This window comes from Cricetulus griseus, chromosome 2 (genome assembly GCF_003668045.3).
Source record: "Cricetulus griseus strain 17A/GY chromosome 2, alternate assembly CriGri-PICRH-1.0, whole genome shotgun sequence".
Lineage (NCBI taxonomy): Eukaryota > Metazoa > Chordata > Mammalia > Rodentia > Cricetidae > Cricetulus > Cricetulus griseus.
In genome coordinates, this window is record NC_048595.1 from 324,845,241 (window position 1) to 324,858,601 (window position 13,361).

General features: G+C 43.4%; 1 non-coding gene across 1 annotated transcript; it reads right to left on the reverse strand.

Moving 5' to 3' along the window:
• Positions 1–10,816: 10,816 nt before the first annotated feature.
• LOC113834206 lies at positions 10,817–10,922 on the reverse strand. Its single transcript, XR_003482584.1, has one exon. It is a non-coding gene; the product is annotated as a U6 spliceosomal RNA (small nuclear RNA).
• Between the last annotated feature and the right edge of the window lie 2,439 nt (positions 10,923–13,361).

Consider the following 13,361-nt stretch of genomic DNA (forward strand, 5'->3'; position numbering starts at 1 on the left):
TCCTGGCACATCTCCCTCCAAGCAGTGGGGAGTGGGGGGCAGGGAAGAAGGAGGGGGTGTGGCACAGTAGGGAACGGAGGGACCTGCTAGATTGGAAGCAAAAAAGCATGAATGCCAGAGCTCTAAGCTTGGCTCATGGCTGCCTAAACCACTTGCTTATTAAATGACCTTTGATTTCTAGCAAATTGCTTAACGTCTCATAATTAAATTTCTTCTCAATGACTGGGGACATCTTGTGAAAAATAAACAAGTTAATACATAGAAGGCCCCTGAGTCAGCCCTGGCATCACCCAAGCGTTGACCTGTTAGTGCTTGCTAGACAGAGTTCATCCCCAGAGGTCAGGATGCTGCTCTCCACCACTGGGTTCAGTCAGCCACTGTGGTGGGCCCTGGAAAACCCAAGTGGAGTGATAGCAGCAGCCTTCTTAACAGGCAGAGGCCTGGCCGTCTCAGTAGAGACTCAGTAGAGACAGCCTCAGTACAGAATGTCTGACCTGAGTCCCAGGATGCCAGCAGAGTTTCCTCTCAGAAATGTGGCTTTTTCATTTTTCAGGTCCCTGTTTTGGATTTTCTGAGCTAAAGGACAAACTCTTTGGCCCCGAGAGTCTTCCCTAAGAGCATCTGTGTGCTGTGAGTGCCAGCGCTTACATACCAAAACAGGGGCTCTTGATATGCTCAGTGAGAATTCAAACCACACCAGGTTAGAGGGGTCTCCGCAAGACTGAGGCTGAGACAAGTTTATTCCAAGCAATCAGATCTCTTATATGCTTACACATTTAACCAAAACAGAGTACGATGGTAACTGCCGCAATATAATGGTGGTTGCCAGCTAGAAAGCATATATAAGATTAATGTCTAAGACTAACTGTTCTGCCAAACTTCTATATGCTTTGCCAACTACCAGAGAACATAGAGAAACACAGATGTCCTGAACGCTCGGCTGCCTGAGTGAATATCTCAGTTTCTCAGGAACTGAAAGGTACACAATATCCCAGGAGCTGTGGACTCAAACCTCAGAAATCTATGACACTGATGAACACCTCTCAAGGTAGCTAGAGCAGGCCAACTCCATGATTCCCTGCAGAGTGCCTTGGCAAAAAATGGCTTCTGCTCACCAGGGAGCTTGCTTGTTTATTTGTTTGAGACAGGGTTTTTCTGGAACTCACTCTATAAACCAGGCTGGCCTTGAAACTTAGAGACAAGAGTTTTTTTTTTTTTTTTTTTTTTTTTTTTTTTTTTTTTTTTTTTTTTTTTTTTTTTCATGTGAACTCTTACTGGTCTGCATTAACTTGTAAAGAACACCAGGCCTGGCTACCATAAAGAGACTTTGGGGTTGCCCAAGCAGGTTTTGTTATTGCTGCTGCTGTTATTTTATTATCTGTTTGAAGAAAACACAATTTTGTTTCCTTATAGCCCCCAACTCCCTCAACAGTGCTAGGGGCCAAGTCAGGGGCTGTACAAAGGCTAGAGAAACACTCTTATATTGAGCTACATCCCCAAGAAAGTAGATTCAATTGAGGCCTTTTAAGCATTTCCCTGGACAGACCTGAGCGCCTAGAATCTCAGTGAGAAGAAAGAAGATAGCTCATGCAGCTGCAGACACTTGTGGCCTCACTGTAGCTGCCATGAAAACTCACCACTGTACACCGTAGGCAAGAGCACTACACAAATGATCCTCAGTGGGTAGAGTGCTCCACTTGGGGCAGGCCTTACCTGCTGTTAGACAACCCCAACTATGCGTGTCTCTAAAGGGAGGGGCTTTACACGGAGTAGGCACAGGGCACTCTGGGATGAGGCAGTGCGTGTGTAGGAAGACTGGATGGAGCAGGGCAGAATGTGGAAAGGCTCCGTGGGCAGCAGGGAAAGAGGGTGAGCCTGCAGGGTAGAAGGGAAGGGACAGAGAAGGGAAATGGTGCGGTGCCAGTAAGGCCAGCACACAGAACCCAGTAAGAGGTAAGGAACAGGCAGACCTCGGCAGCCAGGCCTAAACCCTAGCAACACCAGCGACCCCAGATGGAAAGCCGGCTCTCTCTAAGCTTGTTTCCATGTTTAGCAAATGAAGAGAATAATGTCACCGATTTCATAGGGAAGAAAAATCTATAGCAGCACTATGAAAAGTCTTCTCATCATCATTGCTTCTCTGCATACATCACCTCTACAGCAAGGAGCCCCACTTCAGCACCACTGGGGCACTTTCCCTGGGGATGCTCCAGGGTAAATGCAGACCCACAGCTCATTTCTTCTCTAATGATGTTTAATGTCATCAGGCCATGTTGAGCTGATAGTCCCATTGGGCCAAATTAAGATTCCCCCTCTCTATGGGATTTTGGCATGGATGGGTTTGGCATGTTGGAAATGTGGAAAATGAGTGAAGATGGTGAAATTTGCTGTGATTTGATGGTGCTACAGGAGGATGGATTTGGACTCTAAGAAGCAGAAGAGAGGAAGAGGGGAACAAAGGGGAAGGACAAGGGAAAGAAAGAAGGACCAGGCCAATGGTCGAAGGCCCAAATTGACTGGATTGGGCCAGTTTTGCACTACATATAGCGAGTCACTGAGAATAAAATTCAGTCAGGATTCCAGTTTGCTATCAGAGTATCTATGAGCGAAGCAGGTGACTCCTTTATTATTCACAATGGGTGCTACCCACAAGCCATGTTAAGTGGCTCTGTGGACCCTAACGAAGGAGTAAATACTATATAAGGATAGGATACAGTGAAGGAAAAAGCTTGTACATTCAAGATACCTTTATTCAGATAAATACCAGCCAAACGCAAGCCAGAGCGTGCCCAGGGGCCGCAAGGCAGGGAGGCCAGAAAGAAGGGGCAGCAGAAGGGGAAAGGGGTGTTCCATGTGCTCGTGGTCGCTTAAGAGCCCATGCCTCGTCATTCTGACCTCACCTTGACCACGCCTTAACAGGTGCGGCCTTAACAGGCGTGGTCAAGCACACTTGTAGCCAGCCCTCAGGAATCGGGTTACGGTGTCTCCCTACAATACAGTATGTTTTTGTGTCTTAAAACAAACAGGAAATTGTAGTTTCTCATTGCAGCTTCAGGGTATCGTGTTTGCTGAAGTAGAGTCTGGCCCCAGAATGGCACAGAGGTTTCTGCCTGCCAGACCTGTAGCCGAAACACCATGATGCCTCAGTGTGAACTGAACCTGGGAGGCTCAATGAAACGGGCCCATACCACCTCAGGGGGAGATTTCCAGATCTCTGATCACTTGAAAGTAATACAATTCTCCATAGAGAAAAAAAATCTTCTGAGCACGAGAAATGTCTGGAAACATAATCAAAGTCTAGATATGAAAGGTCCAGCTCTCTGATGTTGGAGAATGTCCTGCCCAGTCAGTACCCCTAAGACTTTAAGGTGCATATGGCTCACCTGGGGATCTTGTAAAAAAAAAAAACAAAAAGTGGGTTCTAAATCAGAGGGTTTAAGATGAGAACTGATTTAAGACCTGAGGTTCAGCAATTTAACAAGCTCCCCATCGAGGCTGACATGTACACATGACGCTGAGTAGCACATGTCACGCAACCAGCTCAGAAACTCACCAGGGTCAAAACTGGAGGCTAGGAACTGAGGGAGACTAGTCCAACACCTCAGGATGGCACAGCTCATGATAGCTTGTAAAATGGCTAACATGGGGTTTCATGTCTCAGCTAGCCCACACAAATACTCCATAGATCAATATTATCATCTAGCTAGAAAAGTATGGGTGCATTCATTTTCTGTTGTTAATTTAACAAATAATCACAAATTTCTAATTTTTTAGATTCATTTACCTTTTGTATTACTGTTTTACCTGAGCATGTAAATGTATACCACCTGGTGCTCATGGAGGTCAGAAGAGAGCACAGGTGTTGGAAACTGAACTCAAGGCCTCCAAGTGAGCAGCAAGTGCTCTTAACCACTGAGCAATACTAATCTAATGAGGTACCTCAAATTTATTTTAAAATGAATCATTTAGAACTCATAAGTTCTAAAATGAAGTTTGGACAATCAGCTGTGTTCCTTCTGGGGTTCTTGATTCTAGGGCCCCAGCACTCCTTGGCAGGTGGCCCCTTCCTCTATGTATTCAAAGCCTACAACACATCACTCCAATACTTGGTCATTCATCATGTCTCACCACACTGGGGACATTTCTTTGCTTTTAAAGGCCTGTGTGATTAGCTAGGCCTCTGAATAACACAGGGCCCTCTCCATCTCAGAGTATGATCCATCATCAGACAGGCAGTCTCTTTTGTCACACAGCTGAATACTCAGTTTCTGAGAATTAATGCATTGACATTGGGGGCGGCGCTTATGCTAGCTGACAACACACACACACACACACACACACACACACACACACAGGAAACTAGGATGTGGAGCCTGGAATCAAATTTGTAATTGTTTGTCCCCAGAGCCCACATTCCTCAAGATACACAAGACAAAAAGTGCTGAATTGAATGTTGTTCTGGAGGACAAGTCAGGAATGGGGAGGAAGTCTGGTGTGGAGGAAGCAGTTAGAGCCCCTTTATCCTTTTCAGTTGAGCTCCTGGTGGTGGACCGCATCTTGCCCACTGTGAATCAGCATTCTCCTGATTTGGTGAAATCCTGTCCTTCCTGGACAATTTCAGCAGCTTGTGATGATACCCAAGCAAGGAATTCCTGGCCATTGTGCCACAATTAAAACATGGATAGACACCAGGGACACGAATTGGGGAATGATTACATTTTCCAGGATCTACCCAGAAGTGAAATAAGTAAGCCCCAAACACTGAACTTCCTTGCTGGAAGGAAGCCTGATGACCACAGGGTGCTGTGTCTGCACAGCTCAGACCCTGCTCCCTGAGGCCTGATGACCACTGTGTGCTGTGTCCACACAGCTCAGACCCCTGCTCCTAGAGGCCTGATCACCACTGGGTGCTGTGCCCACACAGCTCAGACCCCTGCTTCCATGAGATTGTTCCTACCTGGAGCTTTAGCCCCTAAATAGGAACAAAATCCACACCACACTTCCTGAGCACACAGAGAATCAGATATTACTGTGAAATGAGCATTTCCAACCTTCAGTACTGGGGTTCCTAGTGTCCAGACACACCTTCGACAGTAAATCAGGAATGGATTATGCTGGCCCCACTCCACACATACAGATATCCTAGCATTCAGCTTAGGGCCTGTCATACACAGACACTCAGGAACACTGGTTTGGTCAAAGTTGAACGAATGAGGTTTTAATACTTAGAACTACCTGGAAAGGAAGCTATTGCTCTCATTTTGCCAATGAGAAAGCTGAAACAACAGGAGAACATTAAATCACATGAGTTGTAGGCAATTAGACTCACCACATATCTTAGTCCTGTCAGCTCTAGGTGGCCCCTATAACTTAGGTGGCTTATAACAGACTCTCACAGTTCTGGAGGCCAGCAAGCCCAGCATTCAGGTATCAGCATATTCTGTGTTTGGGGGAGGCCTTCTTTCTCATAGATCACATCTACTTGTAACCACTTAGATAGAAGAGACACAGTATTGTTACACCTAGCCCATCATGCATCACAAAAAAGCAGAGATAACACTTATGGGTTCCAAAGATTTTGATAATTCACCATATAAGCAGGTCACTGATCAGGGCTGCAGGACAGGGACTCAGGAGCCTTGTTTCTCCTGACAGCCCTGTGTTATGGTGTTCCTGCCCAGTTCCACAACTGCCTCAGAGCCCCCAAATAACACATGAGACACTATATTAATTATAATGCTGTTAGTCAATGTCTAGGGTTTCTTATTGGCTATCTCTGACTTAATTTCTAACCCATTTCTATCAATGTAAGTATTTCCACATGGTCTTATCTTACCAGAGAAAAGGTCCAGGCCTTTTACTCCATTGTGGTCTCTCTGCCTACATTTCCCAGAAACCTCCTCATCTCCTAGACCCGCCTATCGTGCTGCCCTATTGGCCACAGTGTTTTATTCATCAACGAATAGGATAAATATATACAGAAGACCATTCCCTACCATCTCCTCTTTTTTGTCTAAATAAAAAAAAGGGTTTCAACTTTAACATAGAAAATCACATATAATAAAACAGTTATCAAATAAGAACTATAGTTAACAATATTTAGTTCATCAACATTCAGCAAAATTTAAAGAAAATACTCCATCATCTATCCTATCTTTGTGAGTCTAAAGTCTTATATGTAACTTATCTTTAATCCTAACTAAGGAAAACTATAACCATAACTATCTGTCTTCAACTCCATCAAAGGCCACAGAAGGATAATATACAAACTCTAGAATTGAGAGACAACTCGCTCCCTGGTCATTCACCTGAAGTTCTTCTGTAATGTTCCATCTTTGCCCCATAGGCCATAGTGTGTCTGGCAGATGCCTCAGCAAAGCAGGAAACTTTAAACTGTCTGCCTGTATTGGCAGTTTGTCAGTCACTTTTCTCTGTGTCCTGTGGGATGTCTGGCAGACTCTTCCATGAAGCAGGAACCCTGCAGCAATATCCCATCTTGTTTCAGCAGTCACTTCCCTGTGGGTCCTGCATGTCCAGTTCATACAGCAACAGTCAAAGAGTTCAGACAAGAGCAGTTTCTTTCTTACCCAAATGACTAGTCTTGCCATATTGGAAGCAAACTCCATAACAAGTTTCTTCCGTGTCCATCTTTCCTTCTGACACAGTTGGTGTTGCCAGGAGTAGTTGTGTCTCACTGTCAAGAAAAACCCTAAACCATTTTAAATGACATATTCTGTAGGTCTTTGAAAGGTTTGAAGAATGGCTATCCAATTGAAACATATCTCTATATATCAAGAAAACCTGTTTTAATATTAGTACTCCATTGACTTGAGACACAATTGCTCCTGACAGCACCAAGCTTTCCTGAGTATATGTTGGGCATTGATGACACTTCTCCTGTAGTTCATTCTCTCCTCGGCTACTGGCCTCTTGGGCAAAGAATTGCTCCCACCTTGACCGCTGACTTGATGCTGTCCTACTGTGCTTGCAAAAGACAAACATAGAAGAATGCTGAACCTTGCCAAGTCGGGTAAAACAGCCTTTTAACCTCCCTGCTTCTGTGTTGGTCAGTCTGATACTCTAGGCCTTAGGCAAAGCTGGTTGCCCCTACACTGCTGTGAGACTTTGGGTGACTGCCCAGGTAGCCTGATGTTTCTGCCTTCATTGCACCTTTTGGAAGTTTCTCGCCTGCACTTCCTGCCTACCCTCATATTTTTATCCTCCTTCTCAGATCTTTGAAGAGGTTGAAGATTAGACTGCCACAATTATTGTTCTCTCTTCCTAGAAAGAAATATTAGGTACAAGACTTAAACTTTCCAGCTTAGGACAACTCTATAGTAATCTCTGTTATGCCTTTACCCTAGGAATGGATATATAGTTCTTGCCATTTGCTCTATGTTGCTTCACTGACAATAGGTCTTAAATGTGTTTGTTCTTACTTTTCCTCCTCCTAGAGCATACTTGGTATTTTCTGTCTTTGCATAGAGTTTTATATCAAACCTAAATCTTTTTCTTTAGACTGAAAGGGGAAATGTAGTGCGATATCTCACATCTGTAGCGCAGACCATGCCTGTTTGGGTGTGGTAACAGGTGGGGACATGAGTGATTTTAGGTCTGGAGTCAGGGCACAGGTGGCTCTCTCTCTGGCTTCCAGTCGGGTCGCAGAGAGCAGCCTGTGTGGATCCTTGGAGCGGGAACTTGTTTCGGTCATCTGTTTCCTGTGTAAGTGCCTTCTCCCCGAATAAAATTATATTAACCTATATTGAGCCTAGTCCAGTGAATCTCGATCCACGTGTCTATAGACCCAAGCGGGGGCAGAAGCACAAAATTCACAAACATTTGTTGCCATGTTACACTTATAATTTTCACCATTCGGGAATCAAATATTAGGGGCTTTGCTTGTGTGTTCCATCATTGTCAACAGACATGCAGTGCAAGCCTTCCGGCCCAACCAATCATATTCATTTGTTCCTTCTGTTGTTGGGAAGAGCCATATTTCTAGAGACCTAAAGATGCATAATGACTATTTCTATGGTTTAGGGGGGAGGGTGGTGAGCCATTGGAAAGTTCTGAGCTCCCCGAAGGCTTAGCAACCTGAACTTTGTTTCACTCTATAGATAAAATGGAGTCTGAAGTCAAAATGGCAGTACTCAGGTCAAGGTGAGTGGCCTGCTCCCTTCAGGGTCTCTCTCATAGAGACACAAATTTCATTTGTAAAAATCCTACTGCTATGACCTAACACCTCTCAACAGCCCCAACTCCTATTACCATCTCCACGGAGATAAGAATTTCAACATATTAATACACAAATGACATAAATAATCTGTGCCAAACTGAAGGCCAGGGTGGGGTCGGGCAGGGCTGGTCCCTCTCAGTGCTATCTGTGGGTGAGAAAATGAATCCTGTGGGTTGCCTTGTTTTTAGCATAGTAACTAGGTTAACTCCATCCAGAAAAACCTAGCAGGGTGTGCCAATTCATCCTATAATTCCAGCAACTGGGAGGCTAAGGCAGAAGGATTACTAGCTTGAGACAAAGCTGGGCTATCCATAGCAAGACCCTGTATTGGGTGGTGGAAGTTCTCTTAGTCAAAGTAAGAAATTGACCTGTATCAAAAGCATAAGAATATTAATATATTCTTAGTATTAATAACTTTTAACCTAATAATTCTGTTTCTAGTAACTTCTAGGAAAGTTTAAGGTATATAAAAAATGTATGCATAGGATTATTATAGCCAAACAGATAATTAATAAACACAACACACCCTTATGATGAAGTTTTATGTAGATGCCAAATATTTTTGAAGAATATTTAAGTGACATGGGAAATAGCTAATTGCAACACTCGGCTAATGAATGGACCATGCACTAATAAAATGACACTAACATGAGCCAGGCTCACGATCAGCATGTAGCAAAGAAAAAGGGAAGCGATATGGTGAAGCACTAGCTGGCTGTCTTTGCCTATTAAAACTAGACACAACTTGTATTTCATCCCACAGCACTCATTATAGTCACAAACTTCTCAACATGAGCATACCATCTTTTATAACTAGAAAAAGGCCTGCTACAAAGCAAGAAGGGGCTTGGATGCTTTCCTCTTTTTACACTATTTCCAAATTATTTGAGACGCTTAATAATTTTGAGTGATTTTCCCATATTAATGTTCATGTTAGGTTATTTATATAATAGAAGACCATATAGAGACACTTGCTTCAGTTCCAATAGGCTAAGAGCTCAAAAGTCATACTTCTTACTCCATCTAGAAAAGGCTGGGAAAACTACCTAATAACCTTGTTTGCCCAGCAGATTGTCTCCCTGCAATTGAGAAAAGGGCAGATCCAGGGACATAAACAAGATATATCTACAAGGAGCAGAAATGCTGGAGTCCTAGCCCTGTAGGTCACTGTAAGGACCAATCTTAGTCTTAAGCTAGCCTCTTGCTTTTACTGGAACCCTAGCAATTACAGTAAACATCGGAGAGGAAGCCTTCCCTGCTGTGTCAGATCTGTGTTTGATGTATACAGAGCTTTTTTGAGTGGCTTTCATCGGCATTAGCTTAGCCCTAAGCCCAAGGAGAAGAGAATTCACCTCATGCCAGTCCCTTCTTCCCTCTTGTCTCTCGTTAAGGGGTAGAAGAGCTGGCCAAGAAGAAACACATACGAAGAGCACAGGCCACAGATTTAGGGCACTGGCTAATAATCTTGAGATTTAATTGTAAGATATAGAAACCTGCATTCCCCAGGGCTCACACCACACCCCCAGAGTTTCAGAGTGGAAAGGGCTGCTGAAACAAGCTCAGGGGAGGTGATTTAAGAGAGCCCACAGTCAAGAGGGGAAACAAAACCAGAACACTGGAGGAATCTAAAGCCTCTGGCACAAGCTGCCGTAAATAAATACAGCCCAATCAATCCATTCAGCCATAGTAACACAAATCCTCACACTACATGCCAACATATTTCAATTCCTATTTTGCAGTATAATCATTTCCTGGTATGTGAGGCAGGCACCTTTAGGAGCCATCTCCTCCACGCTTTCGGGACAGTGCTGCCACCCCTGAAAGAGTCGGTTGATACACTTTTAGTGTCATTCTTTACATTTCAGCTAAAACGCTTTGGAGACATTTAGAAGGGACAACCAAGGTCACCAAGTAACTCAGCATTTGAAGTCCATCTGCCTCTCCTCACCTCCCAGGTTCCTGCAATCTCTGTGGAAGGAGTTCTAATGAGACACAGAGATTAGGGGAGAAAACAGGTAGTCTATATTACAGAGTGACCTGGAGGTCTCTCAAGAGTGAGAGTGGATAATAGCCAAAGGGACCCTGGTTTACATTTTAGGCTGGTGTTATACTATTTCTTAAGCTTCCAGGGTAGACAGTTTTGCAGGGAAACTTCTTCCTGTCCAGGTGACTGATAGGCCCATTTGGATTGACTCTTGCAGGAAGGAAAATGTTATGTTTTCATTCTTTATCAGATATCCTCTTTCTAAACGTTAATCTCATAAGGGTTCAGGTCCTTGGAACCAGGTTTGATAGCTATCAATTAATGATATCTCGTCTCTTCCCAGGGCCAGAGTCAGGACTCTGAGCAATAATTAGGGACCTGCTGCTCTGTTCTTGGTTTGATGAGCCCCTGATTATAAGGGAAAGTTCCAGGATAATGTCCCCTCCTCCTGCTGATAGCTAACTACCTAACACAGGTTGATTATTTTAGGCAACCAAAGTAACTGAATCTACCAAACCCAGACATTTTTTACCCAAGAGCTTCCCCTTTTGACCTTGAGCCAAGCATGCTCAGGTTTGCATCATTTTTTCCTTTTAAAATATATAAAATACTCCACGGACCCACAAGCCATCCTTCCACAGGGGATATGCTAATTTTTCTGCATTGTTCCAACTTTATTATATATGCTGCCAAGACAAGCACTCATTTCTATTCCTAGTACCCGCATGGTTCTCTCCCTCTCCCTCCCCCCCCCAATGTCTGTGGGTGTTTTACCTATATGGATATCTGTGCATCTGTGATCTGTAACCTTAAACTGAACATATTCAGAGATATGCCCACACTTGCATGCATTGTCATATATATATTATATAAATTCTCTAAATAAAATTCCCATGCTTCCTTTGTTTGATGAGGAGAGCAGTCAAGAGGCTGGGACAGGAGGACCTGAGTAGAGGCCAGGCTAGCCTAAGCTACATAGCAGATTCTTCTGTCTTTTTTTTTTTTTTTTAAGATATTTCCTCCAAATCCATGGCCCTGGCTAAATTCAGTGAATCCACACAACAAAATAAATAGACATGAATGTGACAAAGAGATTGTGGGGAAGGGAAGAGATGGACATGGGTTACAGTGAAAAGGGAGCGATTTGGGGGTGAGGGTGGTCAGTATGCACTATGTACATGTGTGAGACTGCCAAAGAACAAATTTAAAATGGGAAAAAACAGAACAGCAAAATATCCCAAACCCAATCAACCAAACAAAAAAGTCAAACATATAAAATGAAATGAGGATTACAAGGCATATCAGACAAACAAAAGAACACTCACAGATTAAGCAAGCAGTGAGCCAGACTCATCATACAGAGATAGATTACTAATAGGAAATTTGAAGTAAATCTTAGAATGTTAAGTGTTCAGTTGCAAAAAATAGACCACACTCAAGATGTAGTGTGATGGTGGCAGACTGTCAAGATGGGTGATGCAGGATGACAGAAGCAAATTCTAGGAAATTATCTAATATAAACACCATCATACAAAAACTCTGTAGCAAACAAAACCAAAAGAAAAGAATATGCCAATGTATTCTATCTAAACTATGATAACCTGAAAGAGAAGTGTCTTAAAGAAGATGAGGATTTTCATTTGACTTCAGAGAAATAAGGATGAGGGTCATAGTAGACTTTCTCTCTTTCTTTCTTTCTTTCTTTCTTTCTTTCTTTCTTTCTCTCTTTCCTTCCTTTCTTTCCTTCCTTCCTTCCTTTCTTTCTTTCTTTCTTTCTTTCTTTCTTTCTTTCTTTCTTTCTTTCTTTCTTTCTTTCTTTCTTTCTTTCTTCCCTTCTGGAGCCTGTCCTGGAACTCACTCTATAGACCAGGCAGGCCTGGAACTCACAGAGATCCACCTGCCTCTGCCTCCCAAGTGCTGGGATTGAAGGTGTGTGTCACCACCACCCAGCTAATAGTGGGCTTTTTTTTACCAGAAGCATGCAAGCAAGAGAAGTCTGAAGTAAAATAAAATATTTAAAATAACAAAAGAAGAAAAATCTAGAAAAATTCTATAGCTAACAGAAACAACCCGAGACCCTTCCTTTAGATGTGGAAGCATAAAACTTTCTCAGACAAACAAAAACTGAAGGAAAGCATTGTCAGTGAATCTGTCTCCCAGGAACTTTAAAATGAAAATGAGTTAGGTAAAGAGTCTGAATTTAGGCTGGTGAGATGGCGCAGTGGGTAGAGGCACTTGCTGGGGAAGAATGGTGACCTGAGATCCTCTGCATCCACATCAGGAGAGGGGGAAGACTGACTCCACTGAGCTGTCCTCTCACCTTCACAGCTGGCCATCATACACATCGGGTATGCACACACACACACACACACACACACACACACACACACACACACACACACACACACACTACTGCCCCCTGGAGCAATAGTGGCACAAATACTATAGGAGTAACAAACCATTTTCTGATTGGACGTACTGCCTTCTGCACAAGACATAATTTATGTCTGACTCTGTTAACGAGGCCAAGGACCTGAGGCTGAGTAAATCAGAGGCTCCACAGGAGAATCTATTGCTACTATTCTGTTAAAAGTACATAGGAGTAAACTTATTCCTAAGTACTTATATTTTACCTATAGATAAATAAATCCCTCAGCCCTCAGAGAAATAGGATGAGGGTCATAGTAGACTTCTTCTTGCAGTAGATAGCAATTATCACAGAGACCCACAACTGGTCAACATACAGAGAATAAGGGATTGGGGAGTGCTCAAGTCCTAAATGGGACAACTCTCTCATACTCCCTCCTCCCAAGGCTCAGGGATCATTGAGGAAGAGGGACCAAGAAAGAGTGGAAGAGTCAGAGAGGCAGTAAATAACTACAGTGAAACATTGTTTGCGGGATATAATAGGAAAGTTGCGCATATGAGCTCATAGTGGTTGTGGCAGCATGCACAAGATCTGCACAAGATCAAGCCAGAAAAACATCAAAGTATGGAAGGAGGAAGTAGTCAGGAATTCCTTCCCTTAGCCAAGGAGCTATATTGCCAACAGAGGGCTGCTGGGAAGGAAGAATTCGTTTTCTTCAGGGATATGGTCCCTGAGAGGCTACTATATGATCCAGGGTATGGACACACACTCAT